The sequence below is a fragment of the Poecilia reticulata genome, linkage group LG3, assembly GCF_000633615.1.
Source record: "Poecilia reticulata strain Guanapo linkage group LG3, Guppy_female_1.0+MT, whole genome shotgun sequence".
NCBI classification, from domain to species: domain Eukaryota; kingdom Metazoa; phylum Chordata; class Actinopteri; order Cyprinodontiformes; family Poeciliidae; genus Poecilia; species Poecilia reticulata.
In genome coordinates this window covers 5,324,378-5,347,921 of record NC_024333.1, presented here as the reverse complement: position 1 = coordinate 5,347,921, position 23,544 = coordinate 5,324,378, and the positions used below count along the sequence as shown (strand labels likewise).

At 40.7% G+C, this 23,544-nt stretch overlaps 1 long non-coding RNA gene across 1 annotated transcript; it reads right to left on the bottom strand.

Moving 5' to 3' along the window:
• Nucleotides 1–8,213: 8,213 nt before the first annotated feature.
• LOC103462184 (uncharacterized) lies at nt 8,214–17,502 on the bottom strand. Its single transcript, XR_533291.1, has 3 exons — nt 17,331–17,502; nt 17,154–17,271; nt 8,214–8,313 (listed from the first exon to the last, which is right to left on the bottom strand). It is a non-coding gene; the product is annotated as an uncharacterized LOC103462184 (long non-coding RNA).
• Between the last annotated feature and the right edge of the window lie 6,042 nt (nt 17,503–23,544).

The following is a 23,544-nucleotide window of genomic DNA, read 5'->3' as shown; positions in this document are numbered from 1 at the left end:
GTCACATATTGCGGTGGAATGGCATCCCATTCTTCATCCATGTCAGTGGTCCGCTATTTTTTATCCAGTCCAAAACTAGTCCAAGCGGATACCAGCAAGATTTAAAGCACTCCATGCTTCATTCTGCTGGCCAACTTTATGGAGATGCTAGTTTCATTTTACAGCAGGACTTGGCACCTGCCCACACCGCCAAAGGTATCAGTACCTGGTATCGCCTGACCTGAACCCCAAAGAGAATCTTTTGGGTTTTGTCAAGGGGAAGATGAGAGACACCATAACCAACAACGTTCATGAACTAAGATGTAGTATCAAAACAACCTGCTGGACTTTCACTAGACCTCATTAGAACCACAGGCTGATCAGAACATAGTGATAGTGAACATAGTGAACTGGTATAAAATTGTAATTTTTTTTGTAGATGGTAGACAGCACCTTTAGAAGCAGCTCTGCCTGCAAACTTCTGTGTAACATGAGATAATTCAGAGAGTTATATAAAGGCTTTGAGGAAAATGTCAGCATTTATACCTGTTGTCATTCATTCCTCTCTTTGTGTTGACACCAAATCAGTACAAGAACAATATGCAAATGTCTCATGAAAAGGCCTCGGCAGGGACTTAAGCGACCAGATTTAAACCAACAACCCCGTTCCTGTGAGGCATCTGAACTGCATTAACCATGGCACGACCATGCCCCCAGGTTTAGATTAACAAAGAAATAAAGATTAGCCTGCAGGGCGTTCAATTAACTCGGTCCATTTTCAGTGTTTTCTCACTAATCTACCAAGCCAATATAACTGGAGAATGTAAATTAAATATTTGATTAAACTAATTTAAATTAACTTTTCTCAATTCACTATGTTTGAGCCTGGGCATATAAAGAAGAGACGAGGAAGCTTTAATTCACTCAGCTCTCCTTTAGTCCAGGATGGTCAGTGCCCAAACGTGGATCCTGACAGAATAATCTTATTCAGCACGGGTCTTGAAATTTGTGCTAAGGTTTGTGTTAAAGTTTTGTTGACTCTACAGCCAAAGCAGTTTTCAGGCCTTGGTTTGGCTTCAAAAAAATTATTTGATTTGATTAGTTGCAGTAAGTTCATGAAACGGAGACAAATACTTTTACTCTGAGGGAAAGTCAGCTTGGATAGCATTTTCTCTTAAAGCTGCAGTATGTAACTTTTACAAAAAGTTTTACAAAAATATTTTTTTACGTTTGTTAAAACTGTCACCATGTCATGACTGTATAATATGAGACAGATAATCTGTAGAAAGATCAATCTCTTCCACTTCCTCCCTGAAATACTGCTACTGTGCCCAGTGAAAAACAACCAATCAGAGGTAGGAGGATGGTCTTAGCACTGTCAGTCATGCTAGTGCTAAATTTTCTAATGGCGGAGAAACAATTTAGCGCTTGTTTCTCATTTGTTTTTGTTTGATGATTTCAAAACAAAAACGTGGCAAAAGAAATCAAAGACAGACGAGATAAAGCAGGGGTGCCCAAAGTCGGTCCTCGAGGGCCAGCATCCTACATGTTTTAATTCTCTCCCTGGTGGTAGAAATAACCTTCTCAGCAAGTCAATGTTCTTCTTAGGCTTCTAATGAGCCATCATTTGATCTAGGTGTTAAACCAGGGAGAGAACTGAAACACGCAGGATGCCGGCTCTCGAGGACCGACTTTGGACACCCCTGAGATAAAGGGACAAATACTCTCATGGCACCGCATGTGACCTATTGACGGACTTACCAAGAAGGCTTTCTCAGAAAGGCATCCATCACATAAAGTATGAAAATCTTTTTTCTTCAATTGCCAAGTGTCAGTAAGTGGTTTTGATGCCTGTAGGAGTTCTTTAGCACTCTTAGAAACCTTGTTTTAATGCTGTCTTAAGCATGTCATACGTATGCGTCTGTGCAGACGTAGGCATTACTTAAAGAGGTCATCGATTGCCAGCAGAATCACCAAGATCCTGAAAGCCAGCCAAGCTGACAAACCCACGGGGGCCAGGGGGTGTAGGACATCCACCGTCTCCCACAGCTCCCTGCAGTTCAATTCCCTCCACATCATTGCCCCCAATCAATACTGCTTTCTATCGACGAGAGGAGAGAGAAACTAGCTTCATCACCTGAACTACCTGCTGATACCGGCAGCTGTCAGCATCTTCACCAATGAAATCAAGAGCACAAAGCAATAACAATGAACACCAGCCACCTCTACCCCTCCTCCCATCCCCAAAGACGTCAGGTAGCCATGTTTACCATTAGCCGGGAGTATAATTACTTTGAAGTTGATTGGTTGCAGGAATCGGGGAGCAGACTCCATCCAACGATAAACAAGTGTTTACGTGCCTGAAAGCGCCTTGGCCGATTAGGACTTGGTTGTCTTCGCCTCTGAACAATCAGCGCACTTGTCTTTAAAAATGTACCAAACACCCTGGCTTTGTGCGCCGCAATTGCAACTTCTAAGCAAGATCAGAGGTCCAAGGTGCGTCTGCTACGGAGGGAAGAAAAAAAAAATTAAATACACATTGACTTGCCATGAGAGGAAAACGGGGACTCGGTGTACACACACAGTGCAAACTGTTTGAAGGAGAAAGCCACTGATGGAAAATGTGCCAACTACTGAGAGAAGAGAGCAGTAGATAAAACCCGGAGAGATAAATATCCCATCAGCCTCAGGCATGGGATTTAATTTTCCTCTATGAGCATTTCTACCTCAACTTGGGGAAATTGATCATTTATATTCCCACACCAGGTGGAAAAAGTGGATGGGGCTGGTGCGCTCGGAGGTGTGTGGGGTGAAATTCAACGTGGGTGGGTGTGTGTATGTGTGTGTGTCTAAGTGAGTGAGTGACTGGGGGGGAAAAGAAAGATCGGCTGAGAGGGAGAGGAAGCAAGGGAGCATAACTAACCCCTCACCCATCCCTCCGCCAGGCCCCCCTGAACCCTGTGTAATGATTCACGGCGGTGATATAGTTGTTACTCAGTTAAATGATTCAGCAGTAACAGAATGAGGAGGAAGAAAAAACAAAAAGACAAAACAAATATCAAACTGACGGTCGCGGTTGTAGCCGGAGGAGAGTGGGGAGGGCCGGGGGGGTGAGAGCTGGAGGAAGCTGACAGGTAGATTAACGCCGTCCCTCAGTCTGTTTAGCTCCCAAGAATAACGTGATCATATTAATCGTGCCTATTGATTGATAGCCACTCTGCCGCTTGACGTCTCCATCGTGCATCACCGACCGAACGCTGCACACAGCGCGACTCGGTGCAGTCCAACATCGAGCCTCTTCCCTCCCGTTCCGCCGTTCTGTAAAACATATTGTGTTTTAATGAGTAATGCTGCAGATAAGCAACACGTGCCGTGTGTTCAGTCATGTCCTTGTCAGCTTGTTGCTCATAAATAGACATCAGCGCCCGCGCGGCGCCCGGCGTACACCGCTGTAGACAACAATCTCTTCAACCGCGCACGGTGACATTAAGATCACTTGACAACAACACACAAATACTCCCACGGGGCAGAACACAAAAACACATTTGCATTGACGCGACTGCTCAGCTGTAATACCTTTGAAAGCTCCAGGGCCCTGCTGGGAGCCAGGGGTGCACAGTGTAGGTTGCAGATAATGACCTTGTTTATATTATGGCTTAAAATGGTTTTAATGCGGTAAAGTAGTTCTCTTTTTTTTTTCATGGTGTTAATCAAATGCAGACTGCTGGGATACTTTTTACAGCATGTGGAACGCTACTGAAGAAATGTAAATTTAACGAGAGGTCCTATTAAAAGGTTCCTGGCAGTTTTTTGTTTGTTTTTTTTAATAAAGAAAAGAATGATCAGAGGATCTTGAACAACTTGAAAGCTGAATTGGTGTTACAGCACTTTATACCAATTTGATGTTTTAATAACCTAAATAACAGTTAAACAACATTAACGTTGTTTGTTGTTCAGCTCATATGTCCATTTTCTTCAATAATTTAGTAGCAAAGCAGTTTTTAAGTTATAAATATTTATTTTGTCAATGTGATTTTCGCTTTAAATGTGATTAATTTCAATTAATTACAGACCCCACAATTAACTCAATAAGAGATTTTTAATCGAGTCCCACCACTAATATGGAAGAGCTTCTCAGCTGCAAAGAAGATGAAATGGTGCCATGATGGTGATGGCAGCAAAGCATGCAAGTTTACTGAAAGTACTAATGCACTCTAATGGGAACTATGACTAACAACAGAACGTTATGAGGAAACGTCCCATTAAACAGGGAGGAGCTGGGAAAAAAAATAGACGATCAATGTGAATTGAGAAAAAGATTAAGAACGCATCTCTTTTTTGTGTGTCCATGCATCTTTGTGATTGTGATTCAAGTGGTGCCATCGGTGGTGGTTCCCATGAGGGGGTCTCTGGGAGAGCTCGGCTAATCAGATCACTTCGTTCTAAATTAGACCTCTGGGGAATAAAACGCCCAAACAAACTGAAAGATTAAGCGCGTTTCTCTGAGCGCAGAGAAAAGGAAAAAGATTTCTCCAAACCGCTGGTGAGATTGGACTACCTCGTCTACAGCTTGGTGCTCTTTCTTATCTCATCCTGGAAATGTTTTCACTACATCCCCATCCTTCTGGAAACAGTTTGAACTGCTTAAAAACAGCACTGCCTTTCAAAAAAGAAAAAAGAAAATAAAGAAACAACAACAAAACAAACAACAATAGCAGAATGGTTTTCACAGATTCCTTGGTTCATTTTCCAATCAGTAGCATTCCCTGACATCCATCTTCATACCAACACTGTGGCTTCTTCTCACACTGCCACTGAGGCGGTCTCCCTCTCTTCCTGTCGCCGTTCGGGCAAAAAAAAAAAAGAAGGTGCAATTAGCTGCTGCAAATTGCAGGATCCGTTCTTCTAATGATGTTTGAGTTTTTGCCCCCAGAAAGAGACGACAAGTTTGCTTGTTGTAATAAATGCATTAATGACGTCCGATGGTTGCCTGTTTGAATTTATGCAGAATCGTGTAGCTTTGCGAAGCTGATCACAAGGGACTTTGAATGAGATGTGGCGATGAGAGAGCAGAGGGCCTCTTGAAGGCAAAGGCTGCTTCAAAGGCAGAGTAACAAGCTAACAAGGCAAGCACATGAGCGGCATTATCTAATGGAAATGAATTAAACATACCCTTTAGAATAAAACTCATTTTGTTGGTTTGCCTTTAAGACCAAGAAAAAAAACTAGGAAAAAAAACAAACTCTATTTCTTTTGATGCGTGTAGACAGAAGGAACAGAGGGAGATGTTGGTTCAAAAACTGTTTTGAAGATATGTGTGTTGTGGCCTACATGAAGTAAATGTTCGATTTAAACATAACAAATGGTAAAAAAATATATATATATATTCTTGTGTATCTTGTGGAAGAGGATTAGAGTCATTGAAAAAATCTGTAGAATCACAATTCTCAATATTTTGACTTCAGTCTCAGAATTCTGACTTTTTTCTCCTAATTCTGAGATTAAAGTCAGATTAAAATCCGACGCTCCTTCATTTTTGTTTATACTTAGTGCAGAAGAATGTTGAGCTCAGTGTCTTCAGCTGTTGTTGTGTCGTTTCCTTCAGAAGTTCCTGGTGCGCCACCACAGGCGAGGAGGGGAACAGGTTTTTCAATTAGTTTGGTTTGTTCGAGAAAACCAAACTAAATGAAAAAGCAAATGCAATTTTGGTCATAAATCAAACCGAGTCTACCAGACTAGCAAGTAGATGCGACCCATTAATTCCCGTCCCGCAGTATATTTACTTCAAAGGTGTTTTCACACCTGATAGTCTGGTAGACTCAGCTCCATTTGGGACCAAAATCGCACCATTTGTTGCATTTTCAGCTAATGTGGATCTGTTTCACACTGCACTGCATCAAATGATCCAAACTAATTGAAAAATCTCTGAAGAAGACACTGAGCGCAACTTCCTTCTTCACAAAATGTAAACAAAAATGGAGTAGCTTCAGATTGTAGCCTTGTAGGATTTCTCCTTTGTCCCGGATAAAAGACCACGAGCCATTTCTCCCCGCAGTGCTAGACTTGCACCTTTGCTTTGGTTGTTTTTACCCAGAATTCCCTGCATTATAGTCTGGTTCCTGCTGTCAGAGCGGTCTTCAGTCCGCTCGGCATCTACGTTTGCATTCCAACAGCACCAGAGTTCCCTTCAACCATACTAAGCCTGAGGTTCATAGACGGGTCAGAATTCACCTTTTTTGGTCCACATAAAAGTTTGGTTGCGCATTCACACTTCCACAAATGAACCAAAGTTCAATTAAAGTGGGCCAAACAGGGCTGGTATGTATGCTCCCTAAATCACAGTTTGTAAATTTGGAAACCTTCACTTGAATTGTCAAAACAAACCCCAATAAAACCCCGGATCATTATACGTCTTAAAAACAACGTTTCTAATGTCGACACCACAAAAAAAAAAAAAAAAAAAAAAAAAAATCGGGCTTAGCCTCTTCTCCTGAGGTGAATGTACAACTACACTCCCAGTCTCTGATTTTGCCCACATTACATTGTATCGGCGCTCACCTTTAACAAAGCACAGAAAGGCTGCTACCGGCTCAAACGCTGTACTCGTCCCTCCAGGTCCCGATTGGTCTAATCGCTGCCTGGAACAGACCCCGTCACGCTTCCTACAAGCTCTGCCTTCCTGAAGATCTACAGCCGGCCTCGGCGGATGGCAGAGGTCGGGACCGTGCCTCGGAGGCTGCCGGCTTTAACATTTGGGAAATTGGCTGTGCTGCTCCATGCATAATTTACAGCAGCACAGAGAGAGAGGGGGAGAGAGGACAGATATAGTCAGGAAGATGAAAAGGTCCGGCAGCCCCTGCGTAGCCCGGCTCCAGAAAACATCATAATCTCAAAGCTAACAGTGGTTGTCAGAAAAGGCTTCAGCACCTTGATCTTCCTAATACTTTTTTCTTTCTTTTTTTTTTCAGAATCAGCGTCTTAGACACGCGCTCTCTCGAGTGTTTGAGGGGGGAACGGGTTTGATATGATAATTCCACTGCTTGGCTCTCCAATGTGCCATATGCCTGACCTCTCTGTGGGGAGAGAAACGCACCTGGCTCTGTTCACAATTAATCAACCTGATGGGGAGGGTGGTAGCGGTGGCGGAGCAGAGAAGTTGTAGCTAAAGCCGGATGCTGGCCAAATTGCACACACTCACACACACACAGGCATGCACGCGCAACCGGCTTCCACATGTCTGAAAACAGCTGCTTCAGCACTGTCCTCGCCTTTTTGCCTTTCCCCACTCGGCGCATCTTCGGCTCCGTCTGCCAACCTTGTCTCTCCCTCTCTCCTCCTCTCCTGCTTATCTGTTCTCACCTTCTTTCTTCTCCCGATTGAAAACGTCTAACATCCATCAGCCCCCTCCCCCTCCACGCCTGTCAAAACACACACAGCATGGAGAGCGGCATATAGCGAAGACCCGGAAGGGCAAATACAGAGTGGGCCGAATATGAAAATATCAGGAACAGCTACTTTCTCCATCAGTCAGCGCTCTCAGGTGAATCCAGGTGCATGCCCCTATCCCCGGCTCCATTCCCCGATGAAAATCATTTCATTCTATATTCTACAGTATTATGTGTTTACTAGGCTCATAGTGCCATTTTATAGCACAATCAAGTAAATATGGTACCTTTAAATTGTTATAAAAATGCTATGTATATCAAATATGACTTGAAAGAAGTTTTTCTTTCTGATTAAACGCCTTGAAATTGGGCCTCTGTCTCTTTAAGAAACTCCTGCTCTTTCTGAAACTCCGCCTTCAGGAAGTCGTCACAACATGGCTCCTCTATTAACACTTTAACAACGTTTTTGCCCGCGTTGCACTGAGAAGTAGCTCTTATAATGAGCTCAGCAGATTCACATTTCCACCAGGTGTTTGTTAATTACTGCTGGCTAGTCTGAAGGAACTGAGTGGGGAGACTAGTTAGCATGTTTTTGAGTTATTAGCCGCCAGCGACCAGCGTGGCAGCTAGCTGGACATAGGGGTGAGCGGGAAGGGGCAATTAGCATTGCTACATAGACCATGATTGACAACGTTCAGACCCGCCTCCTGGCTCTGATTGCTTGTTTCTAGGTAGCACTGGGAGAAGGCAGAGGAGCTCCGATTTTGTTCCCACTGATTATACTGTCACAACAGTTTGGTAAAAAAAAAAATTTTAAAAAAGAAAACATTTTTATACAAGGTAGCTGCTGTAGCTTTAGAGGAAGAGAGAGTCTGCTTCAAAACAGAGAGCAACATAAACCTTTGCTGGAAATGCGGTGTGGATCCATTGGCTCCGAAATGTGTGATTACTGTAAAATACATAAGCAGAGAAAATGACAATGAATGCTTGCAGCAGGAAAAAAAATAATAATCAAGAAGCATAAACGGATAAACACTCTGAAGAATTCAGGAATTGCAAAAAGCACCGAAAAACCCCCCAAAAAAACCTGCTCCTTTATGTCATTGTTTATTATGCTGTTTATATATGCAGGATCAAGGGTTCTACTGTTCTTAGAAGCACAATAGATAGATTTATTCTGCAAGCTAATGAGAGTCTTTGCAGCTCCAGACATGATGTACAGTAATGAGCTCACAGAAATCCCCTGTGAGGAAGAGTTACACTGAAATACCAGAAGCAAACTCCCACCAGAGCACTTCTCACTTTTTACTTGTTACCAACTAAAGAAAACATATTTCACTGTACTGTTACCAAGCACAGCTCTGGAGCAATGAGCACATATGATTTCTATTTATTCTGTTGATATCACTGAGACTTAAAGTGTTTGGAGAACTGAGGACCATTAACGGAGGCCTCTGGTCCTGACTGTGGGAGAGTGGAGGACGGGGAACAACTGGGCCATCAGTAACAACAAGTTATGATCAGCAATATGTTTGTTTTAACATGGATTAATTAAAAGGGAATAAAAAGGTTTGATCAGTATTACATGTTTTCCAGGCACATGTAACTATGTTACGACAGAGTCTTAGGACCACGCTAAGAAAAGAAAATAATAAAATTTCAAGAATAAAGTTGAAATCTTACAATATTAAATTTATAGTATTTTGAGAATAAATCTTGAGGTTATTCTCAAAATAATGTCTTTTCTTCATATTACAATTGTTTTCATATTATTTTGACTTTATTTTCATACTTCTCCAGTTTGAAATTTGAAAATATGGTTAAATGCAGCTACACTGTGAATCTTAGTGACATAAATCCCATTCAGTGGCTGCCAGCTTGAATGAGACTGTTTTCTATTGAGAATGTTTTCAAACAGTATTTGCGCCACGTAGTCAGTCATACAGCCAACTAAAAAAGACGTTATTTATATATATATATATATATATATATATATATAATAGGAATTTTAATCATCACAATAATACAACAAAATATCGTGATAAAGTTATGAGTCCATATGACCCACTGCGGTATCTGATCAGTGATCATTTCCCTGACCTTCCTTGGACTCCATGATCAATACACACAGCTGGACTCTGGTTAGTCGCTAGCACGTCATCAGGAAACTTCTGAAGACAACTGGTTGCCCTCAGAGAAAAGAAGGCTGAATAATTTTGCACTTTTCCGTTTTATATTTGTTACAAATGTTTAATCGCACATAATTTTCTCCAATCTCCACAATTGTTTAGCGTTTTGTGTTGGTCTTTGACATGCCATGAACATGTTTTTGTTTGCAGCTGTAAAATGAAAATACATGGAAAAGGTTAAGGGGTATGAATACTTTTGCAAGCCGGTGTATGCTAACTAAAATGGGGGGTTTATGCAGCAAATGTCAAAGTCAAGATAAGAGACTCAGCCCCACAAAAATTTGTAGGTTTTGAATCACAAAGAGTGCTGACTTAAAAAAAAAAAAAAAAAAACAGAACATCAGTTCAGATCTACTGGTGTACCACCGTCTCCACCAGCTCAATAATTCATCACAACCACATTTAAGATCATCTCCCTTTGCTATACTTCCACAAAAAGCCCGACATGCTGGTATGAACGAATATATGTGTGTGTGTATATGCGTGTGTGCGTGCGTGCTCTGGAGGGAGCACCCACAAACCCACAGACTCTTCTCTCGTGTGCTGTTAGGTTTGACGCTGTAACCATAGCAAAGGTAAATGAAGCTCAGATTTGGCGTTTTTCCGTGAAGCAGACATTACAGGATCACATCAGAACAAGCTGGTTTCTCATAATCTAACGGTTATTCAAGACAGATGGACGACGCCGTTGGATGTTTTCCACGGGCTGCAGTGTTACACTATAGGAAATATTTACTCAGAGAACGAGACTTTTAACAGGACACATAATCAGCCTGAGGCTGCCGCGCGATGAATAACAGATGGTCTGCCTGATTTGCACCTTGTGGTCGTTTTGCCTACGTTTTTATTGTGATTCTTGAATCTAGACGTGGAAAAAATGTAATTGCTTCAGAGACAATCTGCTTATTTTATTTTATTTTTTCGCAACTGTGAATAATATACAATTATCTTCGCTAAATTTTATCACGTTGCAATCGCAAACCGATCACCGAGGTTTAATGCGATCAAACAGTGGTGAACAGTTTTTCAGCTGAAGCAAAAGATATAGTTTTCAGCATTTTTTTTTTACAAATAAAAATCTGAAGAGAGGGTTCTGTGAAGGCCGCAGTGGTTTATTTAGAGTGTTAAGAAGGAGTGAGAAAAAGGCATCAAGGATTTTGGAAATGAAATAAAAGAACGAACAAGCAATGGGAAAGAAGAAGACGGGAGGACAGAGCTCAAACACTAGAGGAAGGAAGGAAGACAGCAGCTGTGGCTCCATTCACTGTAAAATTGTGCAAATTGGAAAAACTGAAATTAATTTGCCTAATAGAAATGTGGACTTTTTTTAATTGAAAACTCAAGGTTTTCAATAAAAAAGTTTTTGTACTAGGCTGCAACAAAATTTGTGTATTTCATAAAACCGCAATGAAAACACTTTGCATCATCGGTCACGTGATCAACACTCAGAGAACGTTACCGCTGGCGGAAATGACAAAGAAACGACAGGAAGTGGAAGGAGGAAGATGGCACGTCGTGATTTTGAAGGATTTATTGCGTGAACAAACGTATTGTGTGATATCAATTGCATTCTTGTAAAAAGGAAACACTTCAGTTGTGTTTTTTTCAACATTATATCAAAGACGTTTTGCACACATTTGGAATGGAAATGGAGCTATCGAAACAAGGTGAGAGATTTCAAACTAAAAGCCTGGCGAGGAAGAGCTTTCATCAGAGGAGCAGCCGAGAGACCAAGAGCAACTCTGGAGGAGCCTCAGAGATCCACCGCTCAGGTGAAAAACGTTGTTCATGGGACAACTATTGGTTGTTGATGTAAACGAATCAAACAAATGGATTAAGACAAAGTGAACAGACACAGAAGCAAAACTGAATATGCAGGCGTAGGGGGGGAATCCAATAACAAATCGAGTCCATTGTGGTCCTTTTGGTGTTCATAGTGCGTTTGTGTTGATATGGTTCATAAATAAGAAAGAAAGGGGGAAAAAAAGCATTAATAACGAGAAAATAATACATAAAAGTCCTTGGTTACATTAACAGTAATATCATTACCAGTGATATTGAAAGATGTAGTTAACTTTCCAAATCTGTGTTTTGTTGAAGAGTGGCAAGATGACAGAATAGCAGAAAAGCAAAAAAATTAATTCTCAAATTGTCTCAGGGCTAAATCTGTCGGTGCCCTGACACCGACAGATTGTCTTGATCTTTCCACGGTTTGGATATTCTGTGTGAGGAATAATTTTTCTAGGCCTCCTGAGTTTCTGCCTGAGCAGAAGTAAACAATGAACATGTTATACTTCCTGCAGCTGGTGGATTGTTCGGTCAGTGTTGCCTAAACTAGCAGATGAAAGCAGACCCTAAAGATGGTACCCAATCATACGGATGAAAATTGCTCACCTGGCGTATTGCCCAAAAAAAAAATAAAACGGTTTCCAACCCTCTGGCTTGCTGCCATGTTCTGCATCCCACTTCACATGTACTAGCAGGGTTCATGGTCAGCGCATTGACTGCACTGGGATGAATACTAAATACTAAAGGGATTTACTCAGGGATGGGAGATTTCTTAACCCTTGTATGTAGAAATGGGGTCCAACTGACCCCACACATGTAAAACTTGTATCATTTGCCATAGTCCTCTACGTTTGCCTCAGTCCTCGCACACACAAGGGTTAAATAATAATAAAAAAAATCTCCTGGGAGCTTTGCCTATCTGGTTTGTTTGAGCTTGTTCCTGTATGCAGTCAGGCTGCGGTCTTACAGCGACAGGCTGGTCCAGTCTGTGCAGGATGCGAAATGTGCACATGTAATTCTGAGCAAATATATCCAAGGAGACAAACTTTCCCATAACCTTTCCAAGTAGCTTTGATCAGCAGATGTCCAGGCTTTCTGGAGGATTTTTAGACTTCAGACTACAGGTGCATTCACAACAGCCTTACCTAGGCCTCTTTAACAGAGCTATGGTTCGTCTGCATAGAAACCCCTGTTCGTTTGTGGACCAAAAAGAGCAAACTCAGGTCCGCCTACGAACCTCAGTCTCAGTTTGGTTTAAGTGAACTGTAGTGTGGTTTGAAATTATATGTGCATATAAGACCGCTCCAAAAGCAGGAAGCGGAATGTATCGCAGGGCATTCTGGGTAAAAAAACCCAAAACAAACCATTGATTCGAGGGCGAAAGAGAGAAATGGCTCCTCATCTCCTACCAACGACAGGAGAGAAATGCTACAAGCACTAAAATATGATGCTACTCCTGTTTTGTTTACATTTTGTGAAGAAGGGAGTTGGGCTCATGTCTTTCCTGTCGTTTCCTTTAGTAGTTCTTGGGGAAACGGCCCCCACAGGCGAGGAGGGGAACAGGTTTTTCAATCGGTTTCAATAGTTTGCAACAGAGCAGTGTGAAATCGAACCACAGCAGCTGAAAATGTGACAAATGTTGCAACTTTGGTCCCAAATCAAACTGAAAATTGTGCCCAGACCTATGGAGATATACGATTCTCTTCCTGATACATTTGGTGCTTTCATCACATTTTCCCATTAATTAACATTTGAACTCAAATGTTAATTACTCACGGGGTTAGAAAAGCGATAAGAGAAAGAGCATCGGCACTTTTTCTAATTCTCAGAAATAATAATCGTGGTGTTTGCATGCTTTTGAAGCAATCGTCTTTGCTAAAACTTAATACTGCTGTGCCTCAGACTGCTGTGCCTCAAACAACCAGACTGTGTTGTTTAAAGCAAGGCTGCACACACACACACACACACACACACACACACGCACGCACACACACCCCCGCACACACACACACTGCATGTTTGCGTGACTATCTTTGTGGGGACTTTCCATTGAGTTCCATTCATTTCTACAGCCTAAACCTTACCTTTATCCTAACCCTAACCAAAACTCAATTCATACCTTGGTTGTAAACCCCTGACCCAAAAACAGCGCTTCCCCTTGTGGGGACCAGGCTTCGGTCCCCACAACGTGGTATGTGTCAGGAAAATGGCCCCCACAAGGTATTACAAACAAACGCGCACTCTACAAGGGCTAAACAAGAGGAACAGTAATTAACCTGATTATAAGGCGCTGGTCACTCCCTGATCATATTACACAAACTGGCGCCCACCTAGCAAAATCTGATTAGAGGCCACGAGCTAACAGCTTCCAGTCTCCTTTAGCTGCCCAGTAAAACTAATGTAGTAATCAGAAGCATTTCTAGAGTCATCCCCAGCTTACACACAAGCTGTAGCAGTGCCCAGCATACACACTGACCATCCTGCACGTGTGGAAGTGTGTGTGTGTGTGTGTGTGCGAAAGATCTCTGCCCCCGACTGATATCAGAAAACACCCACAGCTTTTTCCTCCCCCCTCCCATATCTCCTCTTCCTTATTTCAAACTAGGCTCATAAAGTCCAGAGCAGCGCAATATTAATATTTGCAGAAGTTCATGCTGATGCATCGCATCTTCAGATTCCACTCTAAGCACATTTGAGTTCAATAAAACCTGCTTTCTTTGTGAGTCTGACACCATATGCAAATGAGCGCTCACTGGAATTTGTATTCTAGCGTCTGAAAGCTCCTTAGCATGTCTTTTTTTTTCCTAGCTAGCGTTGTATTTGTATTTGCTGCAGCACACTTTTCAAGCAGCACATAAAAAAAAAAAAACCTCTTGAAGTCAAATCACCTCCAACAGGTGGGACGTGACGGTGGAGATATATCTGAGTATAGCACTGGGCAAAACGAAATATAAAATATTAACCGTGTTTTGTTTTTTTGTCCTAATTGGCCGAAGCTTCAGAGAAGGTGAGAGGTGAGGTTCAGGAAGCACTTCGATGAAAGAGAATTGTTTTAACTGTGCAGAGGGCTCTTATTGTAATGATTTTTTTTTTCTCTAAGTTTCGCCTCTTGGTTCTGGGCGTTGGCCCCGCGGACGCAGACACGCACTCCAGGAAAGAGATGATATTGTAAAGCCGTTGCGCGCGATAAGTGGATTGAGACAGATTCCGATTGGTGGGCTGCGGGGTTTTGTACTAATGTGTGTCACATTAAATCAAGTCCTATTGATATTCAGAGGGTAACAGTTTTCGGGGCCCTGCGGGGCTTAAATATTTGCGAGTCAAACAGTTTGAGAAGCCAGCCACGACTGTCACACTCCAAGCTTTTCTTCCTTTCGCCGAGCACAAGCTCCACCCACACAAGCCCCGCTTGTTCAAGTTCACCTCGATACTCCAAATTTGCATTTAGAGTCCCTTTGTGCTGACTTTAATTGTTTTATTTTTGTCCACTTAGGGTGCCTCTGTTATCCGATTCTGAGAAGTTTTAAAGGAGCAGTATGTAACTTCTATTAAAAAAGTGTTGTTGTTTTTTTTTTTAGATATTTGTTAAAACTTTCACCATGTCGTGACAGTTTGTTATGAGACAGATAATCCTCCCTGAGCTATTGTTGCTATCTGAAGAAATGCACCACCTCCAGTTAAAAACGACCAATCAGAGCCAGCAGGAGGGTCTTAGCGCAGCCAATCATSCTCATGTAGCCGCTGCTAGATGTGCTAACAGAGAAACAAATTACCGTTACAGGAAAACCGCAGGTGGCCATGTGTCTTAGCATTCATGACAGGCTTTGCTAACTGCAGAGAGGTGATTGACAGATAATCCTCCCTGAGCTATTGTTGCTATCTGAAGAAATGCACCACCTCCAGTTAAAAACGACCAATCAGAGCCAGCAGGAGGGTCTTAGCGCAGCCAATCATSCTCATGTAGCCGCTGCTAGATGTGCTAACAGAGAAACAAATTACCGTTACAGGAAAACCGCAGGTGGCCATGTGTCTTAGCATTCATGACAGGCTTTGCTAACTGCAGAGAGGTGATTGACAGTGCTAAGACCCGCCTCCTGGCTCTGATTGGTTGTCTCTAGTTAGCACTAAAAGAAGGCAGAGGAGCTTGATTTACAAATATGACAGTTTAAACAAATATGTAAAAAAATATATATATTTTTTTTTAATCAAAGCAACATAATAAGCCTCTATTAAAGCCTAGAATATATATTTACTTTGGAAAATCGATGTAAAGTTGATATCTGTTAATTAAATATTCAAACGCCTCTTTTGCAGGTGTTTGCTCACCCTTAGGATGGGGTAAGCAGTGAAGTAAATACAGCAACTTTGTGCTGGAAATCTTCCCTTTAATTGAATCCTTCCTCCTGCGGCAGATAAAGCCCAGTGTCATGGCAGCACCATTTATTTATTGTCCTTCATCTTGAATTATTACAGGGGACAAAGAAGGGAGCTATTAATTAGACGGGAATGTAAGATGTCTCAATGCCAACCATTTGTCTTGCAAGTGATTACTCAGAGAGAGGCTTTTTCTCTAATGCTTGGCTGAAAGCCGCATTACTTTCAGAGTTGCATCGCGGCGAAGATCAAGACTTCACTCTGATCAGAAACACACAAACTGAGATCAGTGTGTGGAATTTGATTGAATCACATTTTTTTTGTAAGTACAGTTTTAAATATTAGATCAAATGTTTTTATTTTGTTTTTCCTCAAAGTGTAATTGAATGAAAGTACATACTGTAATTTTGTTTGCTTTTGCCATTAAGTTTAAATGTGACATTTACATTTTCAAGAGTCTGTGTTTACTTTTCCTTGTTTTCAAAGGCATTTCTTACATTAATTTTAGCTAAATTAACGTCCCTGTTTAGCTAAACAGAGACGAGACAGCTTAAATGTGAAGAACAGAGAGAACTCGAGGTTAAAAACAGCAGTAGCTCAGTCTGTTGAGCTTTTCCAGGAAGAGACACAGCTAGTAGCATAACTACAACCCGCTACAACGTGACGTCACGATAGACTCCGCCCACCAGCTCCTTCATGGTGGGCAAAAAGCTGCTCGCTGACGACGACTACCATTGGTTTTAGCTGTCAAGTTGTCAACATAACATCCTAAATCTTAAATGTATCCCTGATGTATTAAAGAAAAAGGGACGCAGACCATTTGTCTTTATTAGGTACAGCACTCAGTATGTGAGCTTGTTAGAAGATTCTCTGGTTTATTTAGTCAAAGATGTGACAGTGGTGAAGCAGACAGACTCAATGCTCCACTGGCCAGCATCTAAATACTCACTTCTCTATAAATCACCTTGGAGTCTGGTTCTAATTATGGCTATTTGTAAATTTAGTAGAACCAGTTGCCGATACACATCCATCTTTTCCCCCTCCATACCTACTCAGCGTGAGAAGCAAGAGAGATATCTGGATTTCTCTTTTCGCACAGTTGCTCCTCTGAAAAATGTAACATAATATTTTTTCTGACCAATATTGTGCTGTAAGGAGCACTTACAGCTTCAAGGTGAACTTGTATCCACCACAATTGATACGTTGAAAGAAGGACACTTTGCACATCCACTGAGTAAATCACTGGTCAGGTTACAATGTTAACAAAAACAACCTTTTTAAACAATGGTGCCATGTTAAATATGAAATTAAGACTGATGTTAACTTGATGCGGTCTCTTGAACATGAAAGTAAGATTCTTTAGAATGAGGCTGTCATATCCACAGAGTTTTGTGTGTGTGTGTGCGTGTGCGTGTGTGTGTGTGTGTGTGTGTCTTACCTTCCTCCACTGCAGAGTGTGATGAGCAGGTGTGGTTCCCAGCTGAAGCTCATCAATGTCAATCGGAAGAGCAGAACTAGGAGCAGAACCCCTCAGGCAGATGCAGATTGTTTTCTCACTGGTAAAATGGGTCCTTGTTTAGTGGAGGATGTGTTTAGTAAAATTTCTCTTACTTACTCTTATTTCTCCTCGCCAAACTAAACCAGTGTGGCTGTATTCACATTTTCCTCGACCATCTACACCTCCGGTAACAGCAAGGACCTCACCGGCTCCTTTATGTCAAAGTCCTACATCAAGCAAATAAGAAAATGTTATTTTGTTACCTCTTTGTTACTTCCAGTATATGTTTTCCTCTGATTTATTCCCCTGAATAAACCTTTCAAATGATTAATTTGTGTCCATAAATGTTGCCCACTTTAATATGGCAGACATGGCAGGCCGACTTCCCGGTGATAATCTGTGCCTCGCCAGCGGTAAAAAGCTTAATTTTCACCAAACAGTTCTAGAACTAAACAGGTGCTTCCTTTGCATCATGTTCCCAGTGCTGCTTTGCAAGATTCGGCACCAGTACATTGGTTCTTTCTCAGTACAGACTCAAAGTTGACCCACACCTTCAGCAGAAGCTAATGGCTGGAATAAATTGAGTTGCTCTCAGCCCTCAGGAGTTATCATTTTTGACCAAATTTAAGACAAAACAAGACCCCACTCTACTTCAACATTGATTAAAAAAAATGGTGTCTGATTTTCTTTCTGTTTAGATATCACCAATCTGTTTGCTGCAAAGTTTCACTGCTATTCATTTTCAACTGGCAGCACATTCATTAAGGGGGGATTGCTGCACAATGCATTCAAAATGAACTTTTACAAACAGGACTGAACTGAAATGAGATTTACTTTTAATCTGTGTGTATATGATTTTAATTGACTGCTTATGTGTAGAACAACATTGAAATATGTCATTTGTTGTGAATCAGCTCTGTATAAAAGTTGATTAAAATGAATTGTTGTGTTTGAAGAAAGCTACAGGCTTTACATAAACACAGTGTTTTTCAGAATGCTCATTGCCAACACTTTCAACAGGATGAAATTATCTAAAAATGCAGAAGTGCACTGGTAGAACATTTGCATTTTCAACAATTTTCTTTTAAAATCAAATTTTAGAGCCAGAAAAAAAAATTATCTTTTTTTTTTTAAGCATGCAAGTCATTTTAAAACGCAACACTCTGATGAGGAAATACAGTTCCTATCATGATTCTGGGACGTGTCTGTATCTTTTGTTCCTTGATGTTGGTTATCTTCAGGAGTTTGCCACCCCAAATGAGAGCCTTGCCACCCCTGGTGCCACCCCAGCTGGCGACTATGAATTCAATAAATAGTTATGGGAAATCGGACATTAAGCGCATGAATCTCTTTTTTCAGACAACATTGAATGCAACACAATGTAACCTCACACATACTGCTGAGTAGCGGGAAGTGCGAGAGAAGGACAGAGGAGGCAGCAGCATTAATATGGATAGATATAAATTACTGGACTGGACATTACGTGACTTATCATGCGCCACACCTGCGCCATTGCTGTCCATTGAGTCAACATTATGGGTGGTCAGGAGGACATTACCACAGGAGGACATTACCACAGTCACGCAAAGAATCTGAAAAATATTTAGCAGTTAATTCAACCCTATGAATTAGATAACAAGGGCTTCAGATTTAACAGGTGAGGAAAAAGTTTTAACTTAAAGAAAACATTGAACAAGTGAGCAGTGGGTCAGTTATGCTAGCCTAACTGTTGCTAGCTTTCTATTGACGTTAGCACTAAAAGTCGGTTTAAAAGTGTTTAAAAGTTTTAAAAGTTGTGTTTAAAAGTTCTGTTAGCACTAAAGTCGCCCACCAAGTCTATCTGCTCGTTGAGCTGTCTGTCGGTTGCCATGGCAACGGGTCCGTGCCGTGTAAAGCCGACACACAGCGAGAAAAGGCAGAATAGAAGTGGTGTTTGGTTCTTCACCTGTTTATCAGCTTTATTGTACCTTTATTGTGGCACACTGCAGCCGCTGCAATTCCTAAAAGTTAAACAAGCGACAAAAASTGAACTAATCATCAAACTACGGCTCCTACAGCATATTTAAAATAAAACGATTGACCAATTTAAGATAAATTTGCCCCTTCTTGCATCTTGATAGAACTTAACAGAAACACAACTGTTTATAGATTTGTATCACGGAGAATTGATCAAACATCAGTTTTCTCCTCTTTATTTTCAGTCGTATTTAGTAGATATATCTGATAACAAATGATGGCGCTACGAAAACAATTTCATTTTGAAACAATGCAAGTTAAAAACAATATTTTAAAAACAGTCAAGTAAATTAAGTCCAATGTTAGGTCTGTGTAAGCTAAATGTGAGAATGAGACGTTTATTTTCAGGGGTGGCATATGCTGCCACCCCTGAAAAAATCCCTGCCCCCGTCTTGCCACCCCATAACATTTTTTTTTCTAGATCTGCCCCTGCTTGTGCCTATCTCATGTGTTATTTGTGTTTTTCATTAGGGATCTCCTCTACTTAAACTTCCCGATGGCTGATAAAAACGAAGCCACACAATTAAATTTGAAATTTACCTCACCTACGTCGCTCTTCAAACTTCTATGACCACCTCAGTCTTGCATGGAACTAGTCTTCCTAGCAACAATTCCTTGTCCTAGTTGGACATTGCATTGGAGAGCATTGTACGCCCTCCAATGCATCGCTCAAGATCAGTTTCTGCCACTCAGACTCGCCCAAACTTTCCAGACCTTTTCTGGATCCCTCAGTCAAAATCAACTTCTTGTTCTATACTTCACTTTGTACAGAAGGTGTGGACCCTCTGCTATTGAGAAACAATCACTAGTAAGTTATTTTAGTATGAAAGTGTACATACAGTAAATATGCATGATGACCAGTCTTTGTGCCAGTGAATGTGACTTTATGTCAATGTGTCTTATGTAACTGACTCATCTTGACATGATGACTAGGACTGGTCGATATGGCAGAAAAACTTAACAACAACCAACATCACCAACAACTGCTCACCATGAGAGGTTGTCTTTTCATCCTCCTATGTCCCCCAGGATGCTGTGTGGTTCTGTGTCAGAGTTCAGCAAATATTCTAAGTATTGGATATTTGAATATTCAACATATCAGATGTATTATCTATTGATATTGATATCATATGTCTGTCTTGATATACACTCTACTCTGAATATAACATCTACATGTAGCATAGTGCTACAAATTACTTTTAAATCCTTGGGTAGAGTGCCAGTGTGTTACATCTCCAACCTACTTTGCATTTCTTTTGGCGTCCTCATCCCCAACCAGACACATCGGCAGATAAATCTTCAGCTTATGAACTTGCATGTGAGCGAAACACTTTGCTTTTACAGCATTTATCTCTGAAGGTCATGGTGTAATGCGTGGAGGCCCAAGGTCAACGTGTACCTGTGGAACGTCTTGGTTTGATTTGTTGTCCGCCTTGTTCATGTTTTTGTTTCCTTAAAAAAATATTTCGCCAATTTCAGATATTTAAATGAATTTAACTATTATGTACACTTTCACATGCGATCATTTCTGCCCTTCAGTTTTGACAGCAGCTGAAGCAAAGTAGATTTTTATTTCTTGCCTTTCTGGTACCGTCCAAGACTCCTTCTCAAAATTCATTGCACGGTCAGGCCAAATCTGTCCATGAGCTCAAAATTGGCTTGTTAGTAATGATTATAGCATAGAAATGGTAGCAGCGTGTGAGGGTGATTTAATTCAAATCAGCACCAAGATTGCAGACATTAAATTTTTACAACAAAATGATACTATTATCAGTGCGTTAAATGTATGACCCTCTGTCTGTGTCAGTTATCTCCTCTGCCCTTCTTTCCATCTTTCTGTCGCTGCGTCTCTCTCGCTCGATCATTTTGGAGCGTTGCTATCAGCTCAGAGTCAGAAATGTTCCTTTCATTGATGCACGTCGGTGCTCAGCCTCTGACAGAAGCGGACAGCATGAAAGGAAGAAGCAGCTGAAATAAATACAAATGTAATGAGGGTAAAGGGGCCGCCAAATGGCTTGCCAATTTGCGTTTGTCACACAGTGAGTGAGCCGAGGCCACATTGACATATAGGTGTGTGACGGTGGCACTTCTTTAAAGTCACTCAGAACGGTCCACTCAAAGCGTCACACCTGCCCACCAGCGGCGACTCCTTAAAGAGGGAACAGATTAGAGCGCCAGACGATTTTCTTCTTTTTCCTCAGTGTGGAACATTGTCCCGTACGTGGTGAAAGGACTGTCACTCCGGCTGTCTCCACTGGGAAAAATAAAACTAAAAATTGCATGGCGTTTCTGGGAAAAGTAAGGAATGCAGCCTAGTGATAAGATGCCAAGAGTATTTCAACAGCAGTTTCTGATACAGGAGAGACACTCAGCCAAAGGTAGAAATCTCTGCAGATAAATCCAGGTGGAGAATCAAAGCAGTGGAGCAGCAAATGTATGCAGTGGTTATAAGAAGGTGGGTAGAGTAACAAAAATTGTATTCAAATAAGAGTAGCATTACTTGAACATGTTTACTCAAGAAAATGTAAAAATTAGCAATCCAAGAAAGTACTCGAGTCAAAAAGTATTTAAGTACCGAGTAACTGATCAAAACAATCATTTAATATTTAAAGGGCCAGTGTTATGTGGTTTTCAGGTACATTTTATAGCGCAATCCAGTAACCGTGTTACCTTCAGTTGCCATAAAAATTTTATATATATCAAACATAATTTAAGAAATTTGACATTGTCATTTAACACACTGAAATTGGGCCTCTGTCTCTTTAAAAACTCCTGCTGTTTCTGAAACTCTGCCTTCAGGAAGCCATCACAACACGACTCCTCTGTTAATGCTTTAGCAATGTTGTTAAAGGGTAAAATAAGACTGGCATAATGAGCTCAGCAGATGCATCGTTCCATCAGGTGTTTGCTAATTGCTGCTGGCTAGTCTGAAGGAGCTGAGAGGAAGAGCTTGATGGAAAGTTCAAAAAAGTCAATTTTACAAATGTTGGTATTTAAAGTATCAAAATGAAAAAAAATATATAAATAACATCATTAGAAGATAAGAATAAACAAACAAAACAAAGTTAGGCAAAATATTTTTTTTTTTACTAATCATTTTCCTTCAATAAAAAAACTTACAAAACTTTGACAAAAACTGCAGGTGTGTGTTTGTGTCTGGTGAAGTTTGATTAAAACATGTTTATTCTTCATTCAGCGAGGTTTATTCACAGTGGGTAGAGGATCCAGACATTTTACTCTAGTAACAGTAGCAGTACTGGATAATATAATTACTCAAGTAAAAGTAAAAAGTACAGCATAGTAAAAATGCTTAAAAGTAAATTTTTTCCAAAGCTATTTGAGTAAATGTAACTAGTTGCAACCCAAAGCATTATAGTTTTGTCAAGTCTTGGTCACCCTATAGTGTTACCTTCACGTGTAGGAAAACATTAGTGTTGCAAATGAACTTTTGAAATAAGATTATTTGAAACGTTTTGGCAAAATATAAACAGAATTTTTCTGTGGTAAAAGCCATCACAGTAATCTCCAGAGCCCCGGCTCAATTTATCAGAGGCTGATCTGACTATAGCAAATGAAGCTGCTCTACATACATAATTTAACATCATGTAACATAAAACTACCCAGCATGTCGTCTGTTGGGAAACATATGATTAAAGTCCGTTTAATTCATGTACTTTAGACGTTAAAAAAACAAACAAAAAAACAGCTATTTAAGACGAGCTGTGATGAGGAAAAATAAGTGGATAAAACTGAATTTCCTAATAAGAAAAATCACTTTTGCTTCCTGGGTTGGAGGTAGCCTGTCGGGTTTTAGGAGAGGCTGAAGACTAGTTTGGATTTTCATGAGTAGAGAGCTGCAGCCTGGAGTCACCTGAGAAGTGTTGCCACAGGAAACGTTTCCACCTGGCAGATTTCTGGAGTTTTTGCATCTTTGGTCACAATTTTGTACTGCAGGCAAAGATAACCCAAGGGAATACAAAATACAGTTGTCAAATAATGGTAGTTTCTAAACTTAATGACTGGTTGTTCGATCAACAACTGCACTGCAAAAAAAACTGCACTGCAAAAAGTTGCCTTTCAAAAACGTATCTAATCGAAACAAACAAATATTTTAAAAGTGGTGTATTTTCGCTTATAACAAGACAATTTTACTTATACACATAAGATATGGGACTTATTTTTAGAATATGTAGAAAAATATTCTCAAATTAATGCTACTCATGTCATTCATTAAATTCCTTTAAACCATCATATACACATACCAAAAACTACTGTACTTTTAATGACACAAAAGAAGATTTTTTTTCATTGCATA